Source organism: Narcine bancroftii, chromosome 7, assembly GCF_036971445.1.
Source record: "Narcine bancroftii isolate sNarBan1 chromosome 7, sNarBan1.hap1, whole genome shotgun sequence".
Classification (NCBI taxonomy): domain Eukaryota; kingdom Metazoa; phylum Chordata; class Chondrichthyes; order Torpediniformes; family Narcinidae; genus Narcine; species Narcine bancroftii.
In genome coordinates this window covers 189,329,220-189,352,270 of record NC_091475.1, presented here as the reverse complement: position 1 = coordinate 189,352,270, position 23,051 = coordinate 189,329,220, and positions in this window count along the sequence as shown.

Below are 23,051 nucleotides of genomic sequence, written 5' to 3'. Positions count from 1 at the left end.
ATGGAAAGGGGGGAAACAGAGGATAGCGCTAGATAAATTAACAGAGTGGTAAAAACAAGGTGGTTTACAGCTACCAAACTTTAAAAATTATTATAGAGCTGCACAATTAAGATATCTATCAGATTTTTATCAAACAAGGGAAAAACCAGATTGGACCAAGATAGAGCTAGATAAAATAGGGGAGAAGGTACCGGAACATATACTTTATAAGTGAGATGAAAAACTCGCGCAATATAGAAGTTCACCAGTACTGCACCATTTACTCAACATTTGGAAGAAGATTCACGTAGAAAGGAAAAAAACAAATTACCAACTACCAAAATTATTATTAACGCAAAATCAACTAGTCCCTTTCACAATAGATAACCTTTCCTTTAGGGAATGGGAGAGAAAAGGAATTAAAAGAATAGAAAATTGTTTTTTGGGAAATAATTTATTAACATTTGAACAAATGAAGTACAAATATGGAATAACTCATGGTACAATGTTTGAATACCATCAAATGAAAGACTACTTAAAGGACAAATTGGGATGCAGACTGAGATTACCAGAAGGAAGCAGCTTTGAATATGTGATAACAGACACAATGATAATTAAAAGATTTATAACAAACATGTACATCAAGCTACAAGAGAAAGAAAATTATGAAATAAGCTATAAACCCAAACAAAAGTGGGAAAAAGATTTAAACATAAAGATAAAAAATGAAATATGGGAAAAGTTATGCTCTGGAATTATGAGAAATATAATAAATACGAAGTTACGCATGATACAATATAATTGGTTACACAGGCTATAAATCACGACCCAAAAGTTAAATAAATGGGATCAACATTATCAGATAGATGTTTTTGCTGTAAGAAGGAAACTGGAACAATATTAGATGCAATTTGGGCATGTGAGAAAGTGAAAAAATTTTGGGAAGATCTAAATCAGATACTAAATAAAATAACAAAAAGCAACATACCAAAAAATCCAGAGATCTTTCTTCTAAGTAATATAAGAAGTAAAGAATTAGGCCTTAAACTGGATGAAGCGCAAAAAAGATTTATTATGATAGTCTTAGCTGTAGCAAAAAAATATATAATGTCAACTTGGAAATCAGAAGAGAGCCTGAGTACAGCAATGGTACATATAAAAGAATAAATGTATTCCACTGGAAAAAAAAATAACATATAATTTAAAAAATAAAGTCACATTATTTGAACAAATTTGGGAACTGTACATGGAACTCAACAGAGAGGGCCTAGCGCGGACCACCACCCCCAAAAATGATAGAATGATAAGAAGACAAAATGAACTGACCCAGTGTGTAAAAGTAGATCACACAATTTTCTTGTTTATTTTCATTGTGTGATTACATTGTTTAATGGGTTTAATGTATTATATATCTTGAACGTTTAATGGGTCTGGAGGGGGGTGGGAAGGAGGGAGGCAAGGGAGGGGGGAAAAAGGGGAGAAAATGACACTGTGTTTATTCAAGATGGAAATGTTTGTGTGTATTTTGATTAATATGGTTCATAGTTTGAAAAATTTAAAAAAATAGTGTCACCAAGTTTGCAGATGACACAACAGTCATCGGCCTCATCAGCAACAACGATGAGTCGCACTACAGAGAAGAGATGGAAAATCTCATGAAATGTTGCAAGAGTAACAAGCTGAGTCTCAATGTGGACAACACTAAGAAGATGATCATGAGCTTTAGGAGGATCTGGGATGACCACTCTCCACTACACAGCAATAACTCTGTAGTGGAAAGAGTGGAGAACACCAAGTTCTTTGGAATTCACTTAACTAGTAGCCTATCATGGACACACAACATCTCCTCATTTGTCAGGAAGGCGCAACAGCGAATGCACTTCCTGAGAAGTCTGATGTGGGCGCCAGTATGTCAACTTTCTACAGGAGCTCTATCAAGAACATGCTGGTCAGCTGATTCACAATGTCGTATGGTTGCTGCAGTGAAATGGATTGGAGGTCAATCCATAGGACCATTAGAGTGGAGACAAGATCACTGGAGTATCTCCACCGCCATCCCCCCTGCCATTGACATGATCAACTGGGATTTTTGTTTGAAGGGAGCACGCAAAATCATTGAGGACCTCTTCCCTTCCACCCTGCACACAGCATCTTTCAGCTGCTCCTGTCAGGAAAGAGATCTGAGGACCAGCTTCTTCCCATGGGCAGTAAAAATGCTGAATGATTGATGAACTGTTGAAACAACTCTCTGAGACTCTCATATTCATTTGTATATCTGAATACTTGTCCTGCATATGTATTGCTTGTCTATATGTGTCTGGTTGTGTGTCTGCGTGATTTGCACCAAGGACAGGAGAACACTGTTTCGTCGGGTTGTACTTGCGCAATTGAATGATAATAAACTTGATTTAACTTTACTTCCTCTGAGGTAATTCTCCATGTTATACTTAAATTATTCTTCTGTTTGGCTCCGAATCATGGGTCCTCTACCAGCATCACCTATGGCTCCTAGAACGCTTCCACCAGCGTTGTCTCCGCTCCATCCTCAACATTCATTGGAGCGACTTCATCTCCAACATCGAAGTACTCGAGATGGCAGAGGCTGACACCATCGAATCCACGCTACTGAAGATCCAACTGCGCTGGGTAGGTCACATCTCCAGAATGGAGGACCATCGCCTTCCCAAGATCGTGTTCTATGGCGAGCTCTCCACTGGCCACCGAGACAGACGTGCACCAAAGAAGAGGTATAAGGACTGCCTAAAGAAATCTCTTGGTGCCTGCCACATTGACCACTGCCAGAGGGCTAATATCGCCTCAAACCGTGCATCTTGGCGCCTCACAGTTCGGTGGGCAGCAACCTCCTTTGATGAAGACCGCAGAGTCCACCTCACTGACAAAAGACAAAGGAGGAAAAACCCAACACCCAACCCCAACCAACCAATTTTCCCCTGCAACCGCTGCAACCGTGTCTGCTTGTCCCGCATCGAACTTGTCAGCCACAAACGCGCCTGCAGCTGACGTGGACATTACCCCTCCATAAATCTTCGTCCGCGAAGCCAAACCAAAGAAGAAGAACTTTGAATTATTCAAAGAGTAGGAACTGCCAGCTAATATCCTTCCACAATTATTATCATCCAGGCTGCAGTTAAAATGCCGTATGTCTAAATTTTAACATAATTTTTATAAAATGAATGGTGCAGCAACCTGGGGGTTGTGTGTGTACAAGTGTATGCAGAGTAGGGCAGTTGTTAACTTCAATTCTCATCTATTGCTGATCGGGTACCAACCCACTGCATTGGGTAGATTGATCCAGCAAATGCATGTGTTAACCACACACAGGAAATGTATTGTTTAGCTGGAGGAAAAACCCTTGCCATCCCCGGATTTTTTAAAGAGATGCTTTCAGCTTTGTTGGAGGTTGGTGGATTTGAGAGAACTGTGTTGTGCATGTATTCATAGGAGATAAATACACTTCTGCTGTCAGCAAGTGTTATTGTTAGGCCTAAGGGAACCCTTTGGACACATTGATGGCCATCCCAGTGAACCTCGAATGCCAGGTGAAGGAAGCCTGAGCAGCATGCCACGAGCACAAGAAAAACTTTACTGGCTGGAAACTGGAAGTCTATTTCAAATGCAGCAGACTAATGTTTATCTCACATTATCTGTTACAACCACAGAGTCACACCTCAACAGCTCTGTCCATGGCAGCTAGTGTCACTGTGGCCTTTAATGTCTTATTTTAGGAACCATATACTGTAAACCTTAACTATAATCACACTGGTATCGAAATTAAGTGTCCTTGAAGCTTCTACTTTCTGGGGCTCTGACTGGAGTCAGATGACAAGTATATGGAAGTTTCCCTTATCTTCTTCTGCAGCTGCCTGTTAGTCTATTGCTAGAAAATGATGGCCAAGACTTACTGCAAATTCCCTGATTAGGTTTAATTGACAATCTGTATTTTCTGACCACAGTTTCATGGCTGCTCAAGGACACACATTTCAATGTGGTCCTGAGAGGGCATTTCATTTTACTGTGGCCTGCAATATCTTGCACAGATTTTTCAACTCAATTGAAGTGAGCGTTATTTGATTGTGAGAAGAAGGCAAGCCTGATCTTATGAAATTTGGACCAGGTGTCACAGGAAAATAATCAGGAGCATGTAGCCTTGAAGGTTCTTTTCTTCCATATCTCAAGAACATCAAAGCCAGTTATAATACTTGTATTATGCAACAAGTATGTCACCAACTATACTAGAATGACCAATAAATGAGGGATAGTTCTGAGGGCCAGCATAGATTTGAAGGACCAAATAGTGCTGCTCTGTACTGTATGAGAAATATAAATCAACAACATATTAAATCGTCAGTAGGGTGTTAAAGAATGCAATTGAACAGAGAGATCTAGGAATAATGGTACACTGTTCTCTGAAGGTAGAATCTCAGGTGGATAGGGTATTGAAGAAGGCCTTTTGGAATTCTGGCCTTTGTAAATCAGAGCATAGAGTATAAGAGTTGGGAGGTAATGTTAAAATTGTACAAGGCATTGGTGAGGTCAAATTTGGAATATTGTGTTCAGTTCTGGTCACCAAATTATAGGATGGATATAAACAAAATCGAGAGAGTACAGAGAAGATTCACCAGAATGAGACCTGGGTTTCAGCACCTAAAAAAAGTTAAACAAGTTAGGTCTTTATTCCTTGGAGCGTAGTAGGCTGAGGGGGAATTTGATAGAGGGGTTTTTTTTAATTTTGAGGGGGCTAGATAGAGTAGATGTGGATAGACTTTTTCCATTGAGGGGAGGGGAGATTCAAACTAGAGGGCATGAGCTGAGCATTAGGGGGGAAAAGTTTAGGTGTAGCACAGAGGGAGTTTCTTTACTCAGTGAGTGGTGTCTGTGTGGAACGAGCTTCCAGTGGAAGTAATGGAGGTAGGTACAATATTATCTTTTAAGAATAAATTGTTGGAGGGTTATGGGCAGAGTGTGGGTCAGTGGCATGAGGAGAGTGTAAGGCTTTTGGCCTGTTTCCCTGCTGTAATTGTTATATGGTTAGCTTTCAGTATGAACAATTAGTTGAGAAAAATGTCAAGTGGAGTGCTACTATTTCTCCAAAGAAAGGACAGAAGGGAAAGTCAATTGCTAGGCTCATTTGGCTTTCAGTAGTCAAATTGCAGAAGTATAGATCACTGCAGAAAAGAGACAGAAAGTCCCAAGTGGGTTTAAGATGGGTTAGCGTATTTCACCAAGTTTTCTACATGGGTGTTAGCATTCTTAGTTTCTTATATAACAGCTGTTACTACTTTACCTTTCATTGGCTGTGAGCCTCTCTGGAATGCCCAAAGTTGTGAGCAGCATTGTATATTAAATAACTTATTTTTATTTAGTTGGTACGTGGGCAATCAGCCATGGTTTCTATTACTTGAGAAGGGTACAGAAAGCAAACAGTGTAACTGAGTATTAGCCAGCAGTGAGAGTTATTTAAAAAAATGGACAAACAACATTTAAAACCAAAAACAGGCGCACAGGAAATTTATCTAGCAAGAGGAAGTGGACAGGAAAGTAAAATCAGGAAATTTAGGTAAAGCTCGATGCATGTTTACTGTTGTCTAAAATGCATGAGCAATAATATTTCCTGAAATTAATAAAAAATTAAGAATTATACAAAATCTAGGTGTTTAACTGTGCAATTTGCACTTCTTCATGAATCTTGAAGCAAGAAATATAAAATCCTTGCCGGTCCATTCGTCCCTCTAACATCTCAAGCCATTAATTTTACATTGAAAGATTCACATGTTTAAGTTTGTAGGGTTACCACAGGTAACAATGTGGTAACAGAGATAGGAGTGCTCTGCAAATTTACTTTCAAATTGACCAAATATATCCAGACAACAGGGAAAATCCAGATAAATTAATATCTGGACAACATGCATTTATGGTTGCAGATGCAAAGATCAATATTTGATCTGGTACCATTTCTGTTATTTTTTAATGGAAAATTTCAAATTCGAACTTGAATAAAAAGGCCTAGTGTTAGAGTGAGTTAAACAAGAGTGTCTGCAGATGCTGGGACAAAGGTGCAAGTGAAACTCAGTAGCTCAGCTGCATCCATAGGAAGTAAAGGGTAACCAATGTTTCAGTCCTGGGCCCATCGTCAGGAACCTGGAAAAACAGGTAGCCACCTGAATGAAAATATGAGGACGGCAGGGGTCGTGGGAGGTGGGTGGGGAGAAGGGTGGGAAGGAGAGGAGGGAGAAAGGGGAAGGGAGAGGAGCTTAGGCATACAGGTAAAAGGTGAGAGGTGGATACAGGTGAGAGGGTAAAATAAAAAGAAGTAAAACACCAAAGTCTGCAGACATCGTGACTGAAGTAAAAACCCAATGCAGGAGAAACTCAGCAGGTCAAATAGTGCACTTCATAGAGCAAAGATAATGATACATAACCAATGTTTCAGGCTTGAGCCCTTCATCAATGTATGGAAAAATGTGGAAAAAGACCATAAGACATAGGAGTAGAAATAGGCTATTCAGCCCATCTAGTCTGCTACATCATTTAATCATGATCATATCCATTTTCCCACTCAGTCCCACTAAGCAGCCTTCTCACTATAATCATTGATGCCCTGGCTAATTAAGAACCTATCAATCTCTGCCTTGAATACACCCAATGACCTGACATCTACAATCTCCTAACCCTAACCCGATCCCTGTGGCAACAAATTTCACAGATTTACCATCTTCTGACTGAAGAAATTCCTATTTATCGCTGTTCTAAGTGGACACCCTTCAATCATGAAGTCATGCCCCTTTTCCTAGGGGAAACAACCTTTCTACATCTACTCTATCCACACCTTTCAACAATCAAAATATTTCGAGGAGATCCTCCCTCGTTCTCCTAAATTCCAATGAGTACCGGCCAAATGCTTTCAAACACTCCTCATTATAACTGTTTCATTCCTGGAATCATCCTTGTGAACCTTCTCTGAAACCACTTCAATGTCAACACATCTTTCTATATGAGGAGACCAAAACATCTCACAATACTCCAAATTAGGTTTCACTAGTACCTTATAAAGCCTCAACATCACATCCCTTCTCTTATATTCTATTTCTCTTTGAATGAATGCCAATATTGCACTTTCCTTCTTCGCCACTGACTCAACCTGCAAGTTTATCGTCAGGCTATCCTGTTCAAGGACTTCCAGGTACCTTCGCATCTGGGTATTTTTAATTTTCTCCCCATTAAAAAAAATAGTCTTCCCATTTATTTTTTTTCTACCAAAGTGCAAGACCATACACTTTCCAACATTGGATTTCATTTGACACTTCATCTGCCTATTCTCCTAATCTGTCTAAGTCCTTCTGCTGCCTCCCTGTTTCCTCAACACTATCTGCTCCTCCACCTAACTTCATAGGATCGGCAAACTTGGCCACAAAGTTATTCATTCCCTAATCCAAATCACTAATGTACAAAATAGAAAAGAAGTGGCCCCAACACCATCCCTTATGGAACACCACTAGCAACTGGTAGCCAACCAGAATATGATCCCTGTATTCCGACTCTCTGTTTTCTGCCAATCAATATTTTATCCAGGTTATTATGTTTATTCCTCTTAAACCATGGGCTCTTGTCTTGTTAGTAGCCTCATGTGTGGCACTTTGTGAAAGGACTTCTGAAAATCCAATACACAAGATCCACTGCACCTCCCTTATCCAGCCTGCTTGTTACTTCTTCAAGGAATTCCAATAGGTTTGTCAAGCAAGATTTCCTCTTAAGAAAACCATGCTGGCTTTGAGCTATCTTGTCATGTGCCTCCAAGTTCTTTGAACCTCATCCTTGACAATTGAATCCAACGTCATTTTAACCTTTTGTGCTGCCTCCCTCCCTTCTTTAATAGTGGGGTGACCTTTACAATCTTCCAGAACTACGGTACCATACCAGAATATATTGATTTTTGAAAGTTCATTAATAATGCCTCCACAATCTCTACTACTACTTCTTTCAGAACCCAAGGGTCCAATCTATCTGGTCTGGGAGACATCCTCCCTTGGACCATTCAGCTTTCTGAGCACCTTCTCCCTTGCAATTGTAACTGCACTCACTTTCCTTTCCTTAAAGCTTTTGACATCTGGTACACTGTCTTCCATAATGAAAATTGATGCAAATACTCATTTAGTGCCTCTGCCATCTCCTTATCTCCCATTATTGTTTCTCCAGCGCCATTTTCTGGTGTGCTATAATCTATTCTCACCTCTCTTTCCCTCTTTATCAATGAAGAAGTGTTTTGTATCCTTTTTGATATTATTTTCTTGTTTTGATATATATTTACCCTGCACCTTTCTCATATCTTGCAGAAACCCCATCCATTGCTGCTCTGCCATTTTCCCTATTGGTGCTTCCTTCCAATCTAGTTTGGCTAGTTCCTCTCTCATGCCACTGTAATTCCCTTTACTCCAATCTGACTTTAGTTTCTCCTTGTTAAATTTCAAATTGAACTCAATCATATTGTGAACATTGCACCCCCCACCCCCATGGTTCCTTTACTCTAAGCCAGTGGTTCTCAACCTTTTTCTTTCCACTCACATTCCATTTTAAGTATTCCCAATGCCATAAGGGATTACATAAGGTGGTATGTGAGTGGGAAGGGAAGGTTGAGAATCATTGCTCGAGACCCAATTGTTACTGAAATATTTTGCTTGAGTAAAATTGTCATTGTCCCATTTCCTTTAGAGTTATGAAACACTGCACATAATGAGTCAATTAGATACGATTAAAACTTTTTATTTCTATCCACATACCACCTTAAGCAATCCCTTACTACTCACAGAGCGCTGATGGTATAAGGATTACTTAAAGTGGTATGTGAGTGGAAAGAAAAAGGTTGAAAACCACTGCTCTAAACTCTCTAATCACCTCTTATGCATTACACAACTCCCAATCCAGTACAGCCGATACCCTCTTGGGCTCATCAACAAGCTGCTTTAAAAAGCCATCTTGGAGGCTTTCTACAAATTCTCCCTCAATCCCAACATAGTTTTCCCATCTAATTCTATGTCAAATTCCCTGTGACTACCATAACATTACCCTTCTGACTCATCTTTTCTATTTGCCACTGTAATTTGTGGTCCACATCCCGACTATTATTTGGAGGTCTGGATAATAACTGGCAAAAGTGTCTTTTTACCTTTATCATTTATGACTTCAGCCCTCAAAGATTCTATATCTTCTGATTCTATGTCTCCTCTTTCTAATAATTTAATGTTGTTCCTTACCAATGGAGCTACACCATCTCCTCTGCTTGCCTGCCTTTCTTTTTAATGCACTTTTTTGGACATTAAGCTCCCAATGACATCCACCCTTTAGCCACGACCCCATGATGGCCCCATTATCAATGTGTAGCTATGCTGCAAGGTCATCCACTTTATTTCTTATGCTGTGTCCATTTATATGGAAAACCTTTATTATCTATGTTCCTCCCCTTGCCCCTTCTTCCCTCATCTCCTCTCCTTCCCCCATCTTTTTATTCAGGCATCTGCCAGTTTTTTTTCTTAAACCTGACGAAGGGCCCAGGCCTGAACATTAGTTGCCTTTAACTTCCTATCAATGCTGCATTACCTGCTGTGGTACTCTAGCCTATATATGTTTGTTTATATATATTACATATGTGAATTCGATTTCTCATTGCAAAGGTTTTGATATAAAGAATAACCACACAAAGGGCCACAATTATATGCTGGTAAAACTAATATACACAACAAACTTGAGCTATCTTGTGAATATAGAGGACTGAAGTTGGCAGAAAAACATACAAATTATGATTGTGCAATTTGCAAAGTAACACTAAATATGCAAATGCAAGAATGACATTGATATGTATTCTGGTTAAAGACTCAGACCTGTAAATTCAAGGTCTGTTTTCTCTACAGATGTTGTCTGACCTGACAAGTTTCTAGTATTTCCTGCTTTTTTTTTGGTTACGTAGAGACCTGTTTTCTTTCTAAGGGCTGACATGTCAACATCATGAACCCACACTGACAAATTGTGACACAGGAATCTTTTGTAAATGATAGCCTTTGAAGTTCAAATTCTGATAACCAGCCTGGCAGTCAAACTTGTGATGTGACCCTTGTCCTTTGGGAATTCAATGATTTTTGTGATTACAGCTGCCAAACGGCATGCTTCATTGCCCTCTTCAAAAAAAAATCTCCCCAATAAAACCTGTGTCGACCTATCTCAGTGAGATGCCCCCATACAAGATGGATTAAACTATCTGACAGCAAGAAATATACTTTCAATTTGTATCACATATTGTAACTTCAGTCTGCACTCCTACCTGTCTCAGTTTTGGATTCTGCTCTCAGAATCTTTTAACATATTACCTTTGGCTCCTACCCAGCCCTTTCTCCACCTCCCTTTTTATGCTTGATATTACCCTTTCCCATGCAAGTCTTGATAAAGGGTCCTGACCCGATATCATTGCTTGCTCAAGCTTCATAGCATCTATGCTTAGTGCGCTTCTCCAGTATATTGAAACTAAACAATAAAGTCTGCAGATACTGTGGTTCAAGTAAAACACAATGCTGGAGAAACTCAGATGGTCAAAAAGTGTACTTTATACAGCAAAAATAAAGATACATAACCAATGATTCGGGCAGAGCCCTTCATCAAGGTCTAAAAAAGTGTCAACAGGCGCCTGAACAAAATGGTCTCGGGGAGGGGCAGGGGGAGGAACACGGTCCCAAAGGCAAGAGTTAATAGGTGGATAAGGGAGGGAGGGAGGGATGGCTTTGTGAATGGAGAAGGAATAGGGTAGAGAGCTGGACAAAAAAAGACAAAGGGAAAGGGGAGGGAGAGCAGAGAATAGGCTAGCAGAAACCGGAGGTCAATGTTAATGCCATCCACGGAAAGTCAAGTATATTCATGAGTCAGTCGCCCACTATGTTGGACAGTAGAACTCAACAAAGTCTGTGTGCCTGAGGGCTGGTTAGCAGCAGCTGACAGTCACATTTGGTAGTTGTGTACAGCAGGAAACTCCCTAAGTCTACAACTCTCTAGTTCTCATGCTTCTGCCACCCACAGAGATCTCTGTTGATCTTCCAGTTTTGGTTACCAAGCACGGATGCCCGTGCTTTCACCTACATTCGCCATGAGCACATGTTCCTTTCTAAGCCTCTCCATACTGATAAACTCCTCCCTTCTCCTTTAAGATAACCTTAATAAAAACACAAAGCTTGAGAAACTCAGCAGGTCAAACAGTATACTTTATATAGCAAAGATAAGTATCTTTATCTTTACTATATGAAGTACACTGTTTGGCCAGCTGAGTTTCTCAAGCAATGTGTTTTTACTTCAACCATAGTGTCTGCAAAGATAAGCGTATACAGAGCCGTTGTCATACCCACACTCCTGTTCGGCTCCGAATCATGGGTCCTCTACCGGCATCACCTACGGTTCCTAGAACGCTTCCACCAGCGTTGTCTCCGCTCCATCCTCAACATCCATTGGAGCGCTTTCATCCCTAACTATGGCAGAGGTCGACAGCATTGAATCCACGCTGCTGAAGATCCAGCTGCGCTGGGTGGGTCACGTCTCCAGAATGGAGGACCATCGCCTTCCCAAGATCGTGTTATATGGCGAGCTCTCCACTGGCCACCGTGACAGAGGTGCACCAAAGAAAAGGTACAAGGACTGCCTAAAGAAATCTCTTGGTGCCTGCCACATTGACCACCGGCAGTGGGCTGATAACGCCTCAAACCGTGCATCTTGGCGCCTCACAGTTTGGCGGGCAGCAACCTCCTTTGAAGAAGACCGCAGAGCCCACCTCACTGACAAAAGGCAAAGGAGGAAAAACCCAACACCCAACCCCAACCAACCAATTTTCCCCTGCAGCCGCTGCAACCGTGTCTGCCTGTCCCGCATCGGACTTGTCAGCCACAAACGAGCCTGCAGCTGACGTGGACTTTTACCCCTTCCATAAATCTTCATCCGCGAAGCCAAGCCAAAGAAGTGTCTGCAGACTTCTGTGTTTTACTTCAGATATCCTTAATATCATGTTTTTGATCAATACCTGAGTATCTGATTTGCCAAATGTTTCCTTGTGACATTTTATTTACATTATCTGTGTTTAAAAAGTGTCAAATAGTTTGGCATTAGCGTTTAAAATGAAGCCCAGACAACTGACCACAATTTCACATTAGATATCACCAGTGGAGCAACATTTCCTGTTGATGTTGCAGTCTCCGAGAATTCCACCATATTTCTAGTAATAGAGTCACAGAGAACCCACAAAGGCCCTTCGGCCTATGCCAACCAGTTGTTTACTCAAGTGAGATTCACTTGCCTGCATTCAGCCCATGTCATTCTAAACCTTTCCTGTCCATGGACCTGCCTAAAGTCTTTTTAACATTACAATTCTACCTGCCTCGATCAGTTCCTCTGGCAGCCTGTTCCATATATCCACAACATTCTGTATGAAAAAGATTCCCCTCAAGTCCCTTCTAAATCTTTCCCCTCCCATCTTAAATCTATTCCCCCTCGTTTTAGATTACCCTAACCTGGGAAAAATACAAATGCAGGACAAATATACATATAAGTAAGTAAATAAATAAATAGATAGATAGATAGATAAATACACTTGGTTTAGTATACATGAAAGCCTCCAATGGTTAGTGTGAATAGTTCCTTTGATCATTCAGCATTCTCGCTGCCTGCAGCAAGAAGCTTTTACTCACCTTGGTGGATCTCACTGTGATACTCCTGTATCTCTTCCCTGGCAGGAGCAGCTGAAAGATACTCTGTAGTGTACGGGGTGGACGGGGTCCTTGACAATTTTGTGCATCTTCTTCCGATAACGATCCCAGTAGCTCACATCAATGGGTGAATGGGGGTAAGGGAGACTCCAGTGATCCTCTCCGCCACTCTTATAGACTTGTGGATTGACCCCCAATCCATTTCTCTACAGCAACTGGCCAGATGTTCTCACTCGAGGTTGACATGATGGTGACTGATACCCTTGCCTGCTTTAGTCTTCTGAGGAAGTGCAGTCGCTGTGGTCCCTTTTTAACAAGTGAGGAGATGTGTGTCCAGATAAGTCCAACTTATTCACCGCCTCATTATAATTCATACCTACCAGTGCTGGTAATACTCTCATTAATCTTTTCTGCACCATTTCCAGTTTTACATTTTTAGATTTAAATTTAGACATTCAACACGGTAACAGGCCATTTTGGCCACAAGTTCATGCTGGTCGATTTACACCCAGTACATTTCGAATGGTGGGAGTAAACCGGAGCCCTCAGGGAAAACCCACCAAGATGCAGGGAGATCATTCAAATTCTTTACAGATTCGAATCCTGGTCCCGATTGCTGGTGCAAACGCGTTGCACGAACTGCTACGCCAACCATGCCGCCCCAAATCATAATCTTAAATACACATCTCCCATAGATGGGTGATCAGAATCGTGCACGAAAACAAGTGGCACTGCCAGAGCTGCTAAACTAGCAATGGTGTCACTGGTCAGGATAAGTGGGGAGTGGAGACACAGCACTCCCCCAAAGGGTCCCTTTGCCAATCCTACTACCAATGGCTCCATACAGGCTTTAAAGAACCTGTTAAAGGAGCCAAAAGTGTTTTATTTTAAATCATGTGACCATGATTGAAGCAGCAGCTTCGAAGGGTTGCAGACTTCGGGAGAGCAGCATAACGGCACAGGGCACCAGTAACAGAGTGAACACTCCCTGCTGAGAAGGAGAAGCAGAGGACAGTGACCATGGTGGCAGACCAGCGAACAGCTCTGCAGCTGAAGGACACACAGAGGCTGCAAGCTGTTGATGACTTGCAGGGGAGATATCCACATAGGGTGCAAGCTGCTGGAGACTGGCTCGTAAGAATCAGATATCAGAACCGGGATTCGAGAGGGCAAGAAGGGCTCCCAAAGAGCCCTGGATTTTGAAAGTTTCCTCATCATGACAGAGGTTTCCATATGAGCTGCCAATAGTTTGAAATGAACTGGAGTCTTGTGCTGCAGGAGCACTGGAGGCGAATACACAGACACTCAGTGACTCTGAGGGGACTCTCTTTTGCTTCTCTTTCTCAGACTGTTTAAGGGGCCCTGGGCAATGCTATTGGCGAATCTTTATCTATCTATGGCAGACTGAAGGTAATTTTGTGTAATATTGCAATTCTGTTTTAAAACCTGTCGATAAATAATATCGGATCTGATCGGACAATAATCTAACTGAAAACTCACCAAAATCTTGTATAGTTATAACATAATGTCCCTGGTCCTGTACTCACTGTCCTGATTGACAAATACAAGCATACCTACATCACTATCCAGTCGAATTGCCACTTTCATGGAACTATGTACCTTGGTCTCTGTTCTATTACACTTCTCAGGAACCTGCCATTCATGATGAAAGTCCTGCATTTACCTCAGTCCTTTTCCATCTGCCATTCCTGAGTTCTCCAACTGCGATTGGCAAATTGAGGTCTACACTTTTATCGAAGGATGGAAAAAGTGACAAGGAGGCCTCTGCATGTTCACACTGTGTCAAATTGAGTTTGAAATTATCCGTGGAGAAGAAAACAGTTTGTAACTGAGAACCAAGAAAGCCTTGAATGTATGATCATCTAAGGGCAATAAAAAACAGGGTTATATAAGTAAAGTTGCTCTACTTACACTTACAAAGTAAGGAAACAATTTCACTAACTTGCACTTGCTGATGCCAACATCCAAAAGAAAAAAAGTGACCCAGTTTGCCAGTTCCAAGTGAAAAATCAGAACACAAGAAAGAATAAAATAGGTCCATGTAAACAGCTTTTCACTGAGCCAATAAACAGATAGGGTCAAACTAATTCATATAATCCATTCTAAATTCATTTTTAATGAAAATATTTCTCCTTCTAAATGTTATACGCAATAGCAGTGCTTTTTAATGGACCATGTAGTATATATTGGACTGGCAGAACAACTGAAAGTTGTAAACAATTTGTAAAAATAGAATCAGCAAGGATTTTTTTCCAATTATGGCCCCAAAGTGTAGGCTTGTAAATCTGTCATTCAATTGTCCTCTTCTGGGGCCTGGAGGGCACCATCAGAACCTATTATTTGAAGTTGAGGATGGGAGATAAAAAGGCACCATTGTTTTGGGCAGGGAATCAGAGAGAACCCCACTATATGCATAGAGGTGAGGGTAAAATCAGGACAAGTGGCATTGTACAGGGAGAATTAGGGAAGACTGGTATTGTTAGAGTGGATTAATGAGAACTGGTGTGGAAAAAAAAGGTTGGAAAAAATCAATAGGTCTAACATTGAACATTAGGTAGAATCAGAATCAGAAATTATTGTCACGGACATGACACAGAATTTGTTGTTCTATGGAAGCATTGCAGTGCAAACATTTCTATAAACCACATTTCAAAATAAATTTTAAAAAGTAAATTAGAAGGAAATGGAAAAATGAGTCTGTAGTTCATTGTTCATTCAGAAAAGATACAGATACCTAACCAAAATTTCGGGCTTGAGCCCTACATCAAGGTATGTACAAAATGTCGGCAGGTGCCCGAACAAAATGGTGGAAGGGTGAGTGTCAGGGGGAGGAGCACAGTCCCACAGGCAGGGGGAGGAGCACAGTCCCACAGGCAGGAGGTAATAGGTGGATAAGGGAGGGAAGACACACCAGCATTCAAGGGGAGGGGGCATGGCTCTGTGAGTGGAAAACGAAGGTGGTGAAGAGCTGGATGAAAGAAGACAGAGGGATGGAGAAAAGAGAGGAAAAGTCAACATTAATGCCATCCATTCGAGAGTACCTTGATGAATTACTCAAGCCTGAACCATTGGTTATGTATCTTTATGTTTGCTATATAAGGTACACTGTTTGACCTGCTAAGTTTCTCCAGCATTATTTCTTTACTTCAAACATGGTGTCTGCAGACTTTTGTGTTTTACCAATGAGAACTGGAATTGAGTTTAAGGGGTTTGGGAGGTTGGTGTTGAGGTTAGGGATTGGGGAGGAGTGGCATTGAGTTTGGCGGGATCAGGGAGGACAATGTTGAGCTTGGAGGAGCTAGGAAGGCCAGGAATTGTGTTTGGTGTCAGGAGGCCTTGTACTGTTTTTGGGGAATCGAGGAGGACATGCTGAGTTTGTGGGGATAAAGGATGACTGGTATTAAATTTGTGGGCATTGTGGAGGGCTGGTTTTGAAAATGTGGGATCATAGAAATTTAAGGATAGAGAAGAACAGGTGGTGAGTTTGTGGGGATCATGATGGGGTGGCGCTAAGATCGTGGGGATTGGAGAAGACTGTTGTTGAGAATGTGGAATGGAGAAGATTAGTGTTGAAGATGGGAGGATTGGAAAGAACTGGTATTGACCTCAGGGGATTGGAGAGGACTGGCATTAAATTTAAGGGATCAAGGAGGACTGGCATTTTGTTGTATGGTTGCATAACCAAGTTGTTCCAGGGAGTGAAATAACTAGCAGACCCACAAGCTAGGGGAAATAACATGGTTCTTTGCGGCCGATGCACATTTTGGAAATGGTGCTCAAAGCCAGGAGATGCCCAGTCTAAATTCTAATTGCCGTTATTTAACATAGAAATTATTTCAAAAGTGATCTGTGCCAGAAAAATGTTCTTGGTCATTGCAGATATTAATATCTTTTATTCGTTATTGCTTGTCTGAATATGCCGGCTGAAAATGTCTGGTATATTAATTTGTGTGAAATGAAGTCCATGTATACAAACAAAATCAAATATGAAATGTTTCCAAATGTCTGAAATTTATCCAATTTAGCGATAGAGTTATAAGTTATGTATCACATGGTGACTTTTCTTCTTGTCAATATTTGGTAGAATATAATTCCTTATATCTCCAATTACCTGCCATACTTTTCATTGTTTGCAGAATATAAAATTATTGTGTGGCTAAAGTATCGTACACATTTTGATAAATTTAACATTGCTTCCCTGAGCTCATCAGGACCTTTATTGCAGAGTTAGTTTTTCTTCACTATGGTGGAGAGCATTGGCATCACCAGAGGAGTGTGGACTGCACCAGGTGACACCATCAGATGGGGTGACACCAAAGTGACTGTCTCTAAAAATTCTGAGCAGTGTTTCAGCAGAAAAGCATTTTTTTAATAAAAATAACCCTGTAGTTGGTTATAACAACTAAAACATTTTTCATAATCCCAGCTTACATGCATCAATATACCTACAAGGCTAAAACTCTATGCTAATTTACTTTTTGAACCTTCTAATGTGCTCCGGTCAGAGCTGTCATTGTTACCCAATTACAATGAGGCTTTGAATCACGTGGATTTGTCTGCATGCACTACAAGCTCACCCTGTCATTTTTGTTCCAACGCTTCCACCAGCGTTGTCTCCGCTCCATCCTCAACATCCATTGGAGCGCTTACATCCCTAACGTCGAAGTACTCGAGATGGCAGAGGTCGACAGCATCGAGTCCACGCTGCTGAAGATCCAGCTGCGCTGGATGGGTCACGTCTCCAGAATGGAGGACCATCGCCTTCCCAAGATCATGTTATATGGCGAGCTCTCCACTGGCCACCGTGACAGAGGTGCACCAAAGAAAAGGTACAAGGACTGCCTAAAGAAATCTCTTGGTGCCTGCCACATTGACCACCGGCAGTGGGCTGATAACGCCTCAAACCGTGCATCTTGGCGCCTCACAGTTTGGCGGGCAGCAACCTCCTTTGAAGAAGACCGCAGAGCCCACCTCACTGACAAAAGGCAAAGGAGGAAAAACCCAACACCCAACCCCAACCAACCAATTTTCCCCTGCAACCGCTGCAATCGTGTCTGCCTGTCCCGCATCGGACTTGTCAGCCACAAACGAGCCTGCAGCTGACGTGGACTTTTTACCCCCTCCATAAATCTTCGTCCGCGAAGCCAAGCCAAAGAAGAAGAAGTGTTTCTATAATCAATGTTTTTGTCAAATTGTCTGGTGTTTTAGCCACAATTTTGTGGTAATTAGTATTTGTTTTCTTACTGAATTTTCACTTTAACCACATGAAACTATACAAATGTTAATACATTTAGGCTGTGCATATGATATTGTAATTTAAAGGTGTAATTTTAATTTTTTCTAGTTGTTTATCTCACTACTATTTGGGGTCATCTGGTACCATGTAAACCAGTACTATCTGCTGGATGGTTGGCCTCCACCAGGCTTGCCTGGAGCTGAGGGTGGCTAGACACCCTGCAGGATGATAAACAAGACCTGTCAAAGGGTGGATGAACACTCTCATAGGGTGAACAGCCATTTAGCAAACATGTGCCGTGAAGCACGGAAAGGGCATTCCTTGCATCGAAGCTCGGTCTGGCCATTCAGTGCAACAGAACTTTCCCCAGCCATCTTGGTCCTCACCATGCCACTGAATTCAGGAGGGGATGTTGAGAGGGTGGGTCTGAACCTGTGCAACCCCCTACTCGCCTAAAATCCATTCACCTATCTGCTGTTCCATTCTGAGGAGTGGGGTATCCTCAACACATCCAAGTACTGTAGCAACAGACAAGAGGCGAAGCCGTAGGCTTGACCAGGTAGGAGCCATAGTCACAAGTCTGCATGTGGTTGCACATGGATTACAGAGCGGAGATCCGGTGAGTCAACACCCTCTGCATCTGAGCAACCCTGTTTAGGGAGGCACTGCTCACCCGACAATAAGGGAAGGGCCTAGAAAAGGTGGCTCAAACAAAGCCCACTCACACCAACCTGAGCCGAAAGAATCACAAGCAGAATCTGATCATTGCCTCATGGAATATACAAACTCTCTTGGTCAATGCTATTTCTGATCACCCAGAGAGACATATTGCACTTGTTGCTTGTGTGCTCAAGAACTACAGAGTGGACATTGAGGATCTCCAGGAGTCTTGACTTACTGGAGAGGGTGCGCTGTGTGGAGAGAAAGGAGGGTACACATTTTCTGGTCTGGCAGGCCCGAAAAGGAAAAAAATAGAATTTGGTGTGTGCTTGGCTGTCAAGAACTGCCTTGCAGTAAAGCTACCAACCCTGCCTGTTGGTGTATATGATCAAATCCAGACCTTGCAAATACCTCTGCAAGCAAAGTGCCACTTCACCATAGTCAATGTTTACACCCCAACTCTGACTAATCCCAGTGAGGTAAAGGAGGCATTTTATAGTAAGCTGTAAACCACCATCAGTAGCATGGCAACTTCTGATAAGCTGTAGTTGCTGGTAAGCTTCAATGCTTCGGTTGGCAAGGAGCCACTGTGTGGCCTTGTGTGATCAGAAGCCAAGGGATGGCAACAGTAACAGTAATGGGCTACTGCTTCTGTCAATGTGCACAGAATTCAAACTGTGCATTTCTAACACACTGTTCAGATTGCCAAAGAAGCTCAAATGCACATGGATACATCCACAGTTTAAAAACTGGCATTTCATTGACTATGTCATCACCCAACGATGAGATATCTCTGACATTCATTAAGCATGGAGCTGGGTGCTTAACTGATCATCGAATAGTGTGGTCAAATCTATGTTTATCGATCAAACCTCCACGCAGACTCATTGCTGCCAAACCACCCAAAAAGCTGAAAACCACCAAATCGGAACACCGTGAGTCTGCTGATGCTTTGAAATCCTCCATGGAAACTGCGCTAAGCAGACTGGTTGAGAGTCCACCAGACAATATTACTGAGCACTGGAATTCTTTCAAAAAAACAGTCTACAGCACTGCCCAGGACACCTTGGAGAAAGTCAAGTGCAGCATCGGGACTGGTTTGATGGGAACAACCAGTCAGCCCAAGACCTTTTAAGAGTTAAGGAGGTTGCACACCAAGCTTTTAATCAGCACCCAAACTCAAGTTCCAAAAAAAACTTGCCTTTTTGAGTGCAAAATCAACTTTGCAGAGGCAGCTCAGAGCTATGAAAGACCAGTGGTTGTCGAATGAGGCCAAGGAGTTATAAGCCTTTCCTGTCTGTAATGACTCAAGAAGCTTCTATGAAGGAGACTCTCCAAGAGGTGGCAACATCTCTCAGCAAGAAGAAGAACTTCAAGATTTCAAACCAACGTCCCGGTCCTGGGAGGTGGAGAAGCTGCTACTGGCGCCCAGACAACCTACTACAAGTGTGCAGTCGAGGCCTCGCTTTGGCAGTTGGGACCAGTCCAGGCAGTGATAAGTATAATTGGGAAGGGCTTGCATATTGTAGTGTGAATTCAGCTTTAGATTTAGTAATAAAGACTTGTATAAACTGGAAAAAAAAAAAAAAGAAGCTTCTATGAAGCAATCAAGGTTGCATATGGTCTATCACAACTCCTGAGCAAAGACAGTACATCTATCTTCACTGAGAGGTCAGAGCATATGAAAAGATGGCAAGAACACTTCTACAAGCTGTTGAATAGACCAGGAACTATCACTGATAAAGCACTGGGCAGAGTAAACCTTGACCCATATTGTTCGAGTTAGATGCTCCCCTGACTCTTCAAGGTCAACAGAGCCATCAAACAGCTAAAACCCAAAAAAGCACTAGGTCCTGATATCATGTCTGCACCAGCTGTTCACCAAGTTGTGGGGAGCTGCAGAACTATCACAAGACTTCAATGACGCATCAATCATGACCATCTACAAGAACAAGAGAGACAAGAGAGATTGCAACAGTTATCGTGGTGTCTCTCTTCTATCAGCGACAGTTATCGTAGCATCTCTCTTCTCTCAGTTCCAGGAAAAAACCTCACAAAGATCATCATTAGATGTTTGGTGACCAACATCAATGACAACAACCTTCCCGAAAGCCAGTGTGGTTTTCAAACAGGCCATAGTACATAGTTCTGTTTTTACAAGAGGGATACAAATAACCTCCCAAGGATGTTGGGAAACATAGAGACTAATGCAAGGAGGAACTGAAAGAAATCAGTATCTCTAAGGACATGGTCTTGGGGAAATTGATGGGATTGAAGGCAGATAAATCCCAAGGGCCAGATAATCTACATCCTAGGGTACTTAAGGAAGTGGCCATTCAGATAGCAAATGCTTTAAGAATTATTTTCCAGAACTCGATAGACTCAGGATCAGTACCCATGGATTGGAGGGTAGCTAATGTTACCCCATTATTTAAAAAGGGGGATAGAGAAAAAGCGGGGAATTATAGGCTGGTGAGCCTTACATCAGTAGAGGACAAAATGATGGAATCCATTATTAAGGATGTAATAGCGGAGCATATGACTAGCAGAGAAAGGATTGGACGGAGTTGACATGGATTTACAAAAGGTAAATCGTGCTTGACAAATCTATTGGAATTCTTTGAGATGGTGACAGGTAAAATAGATGGGGGAGAGCCAGTGGATGTGGTGTACCTGGACTTCCAAAAGGCCTTCGATAAGGTCCCGCATAAATGACTGGCTTCCAAAATCAAGGCTCATGGGATTGGGGGCAAAGTATTGATGTGGATTGAGAACTGGCTGGCAGGTAGAAGACAGAGAGTTGGGATAAATGGCTTGTTTTCTGAGTGGCAGGCGGTGACCAGTGGGGTGCCACAGGGATCTGTACTGGGACCCCAGCTGTTCATAATTTACATTAATGATTTGGATGAGGGGATTGGATGTAATATCTCCAAATTTGCAGATGACACTAAGCTAGGAGGGGTTGTGTGCACGGAAGAGGGGGTCAGGAAGCTCCAGTGTGATTTGGATAAATTGAGGGACTGGGCAGATACATGGCAAATGCACTACAATGTGGATAAATGTGAGGTTATCCACTTTGGTAATACAAACCAGAGGGCAGATTACTATTTGAATGGCAATAGATTAAGAGATGGGGAAGTGCAGAGAGACCTAGGGGTACTTGTACACCAGTCTCTGAAGGCGAGCATGCAGGTACAGCAGGCAGTTAAAAAGGCAAATGGTATGTTGGCCTTCATATCAAGAGGGTTTAAGTATAGGAACAAGGATATCTTACTGCAGCTGTACAGGGCCTTGGTGAGACTCCACCTGGAGTATTGTGTGCAGTTTTGGTCACCTTATCTAAGGAAGGATGTTCTTGCAATGGAGGGAGTGCAGAGGCGATTCACCAGGCTGATACCTGGAATGGCAGGAATGACTTATGAGGAAAGATTGCACAAATTGGGATTGTACTCGCTGGAGTTTAGAAGATTGAGAGGGGATCTCATAGAGACATATAAAATTCTGGCAGGACTGGACAGAATGGATGCAGATGGGATGTTTCCAATGATGGGAAAATCCAGAACCCGGGGCCATGGTTTGAGGATAATAGGCAAACCATTTAGGACCGAGATGAGGAGGAATTTCTTTACCCAGAGGGTGGTGAATCTGTGGAATTCATTGCCACAGAGGGCAGTAGAGGCAAGTTCATTAAATATATTTAAGAGGGAATTAGATATATTTCTTCAGTACAAGGGTATTAAAGGTTACGGAGAGAAGGCGGGGACGGGGTACTGAACTTTAAGATCAGCCATGATCTCGTTGAATGGCGGAGCCGGCTCGAAGGGTCGAATTACCTACTCCTGCTCCTATCTTCTGTTTTTTTTTCTATGGATATGATCTTCTCGCTGAGACAGCTCCAAGAGAAATGTGTTGAGCAGCAGAGAAGTCTCTATGACACTCTTGGTAGAGATGGCCTCTGGAAGCTCTTACAGAACTTTGGTTGCTCCCCCCCCCCCCCATGCCTAACCAACATCATTCGTCAGTTCCACAAATGTATGGAAGGCCACATCAATATGTGTGGTGAATTGTCAGATCCATTTCCCATCAGTAATGGCGTAAAACTTGGTTGTGTTTTGGCTCCTACTCTGTTTGGACTATTCTTCCTGCTGTTCTTCTGTTGCCACACCAGACCTGAAGTTAGGGGTCTGCTGACAAATGAGGGCTGATGGCGGGTTCCTTAACCTCGCAAGACTGAGAGCAAAAACAAACATCAAGGACATTGTGGTGCATGAGCTACAGTTTGCTGATGGCTGTGCACTGGTTTTCCACTCTCTCCGAGACTTGCAGGAGATCACCAGTTGCTTTGCCAGTGATACTAAGGGTTATGGATTGACATCAGCTTGAAAAAGACTCAAGTTTTGTACCAACCG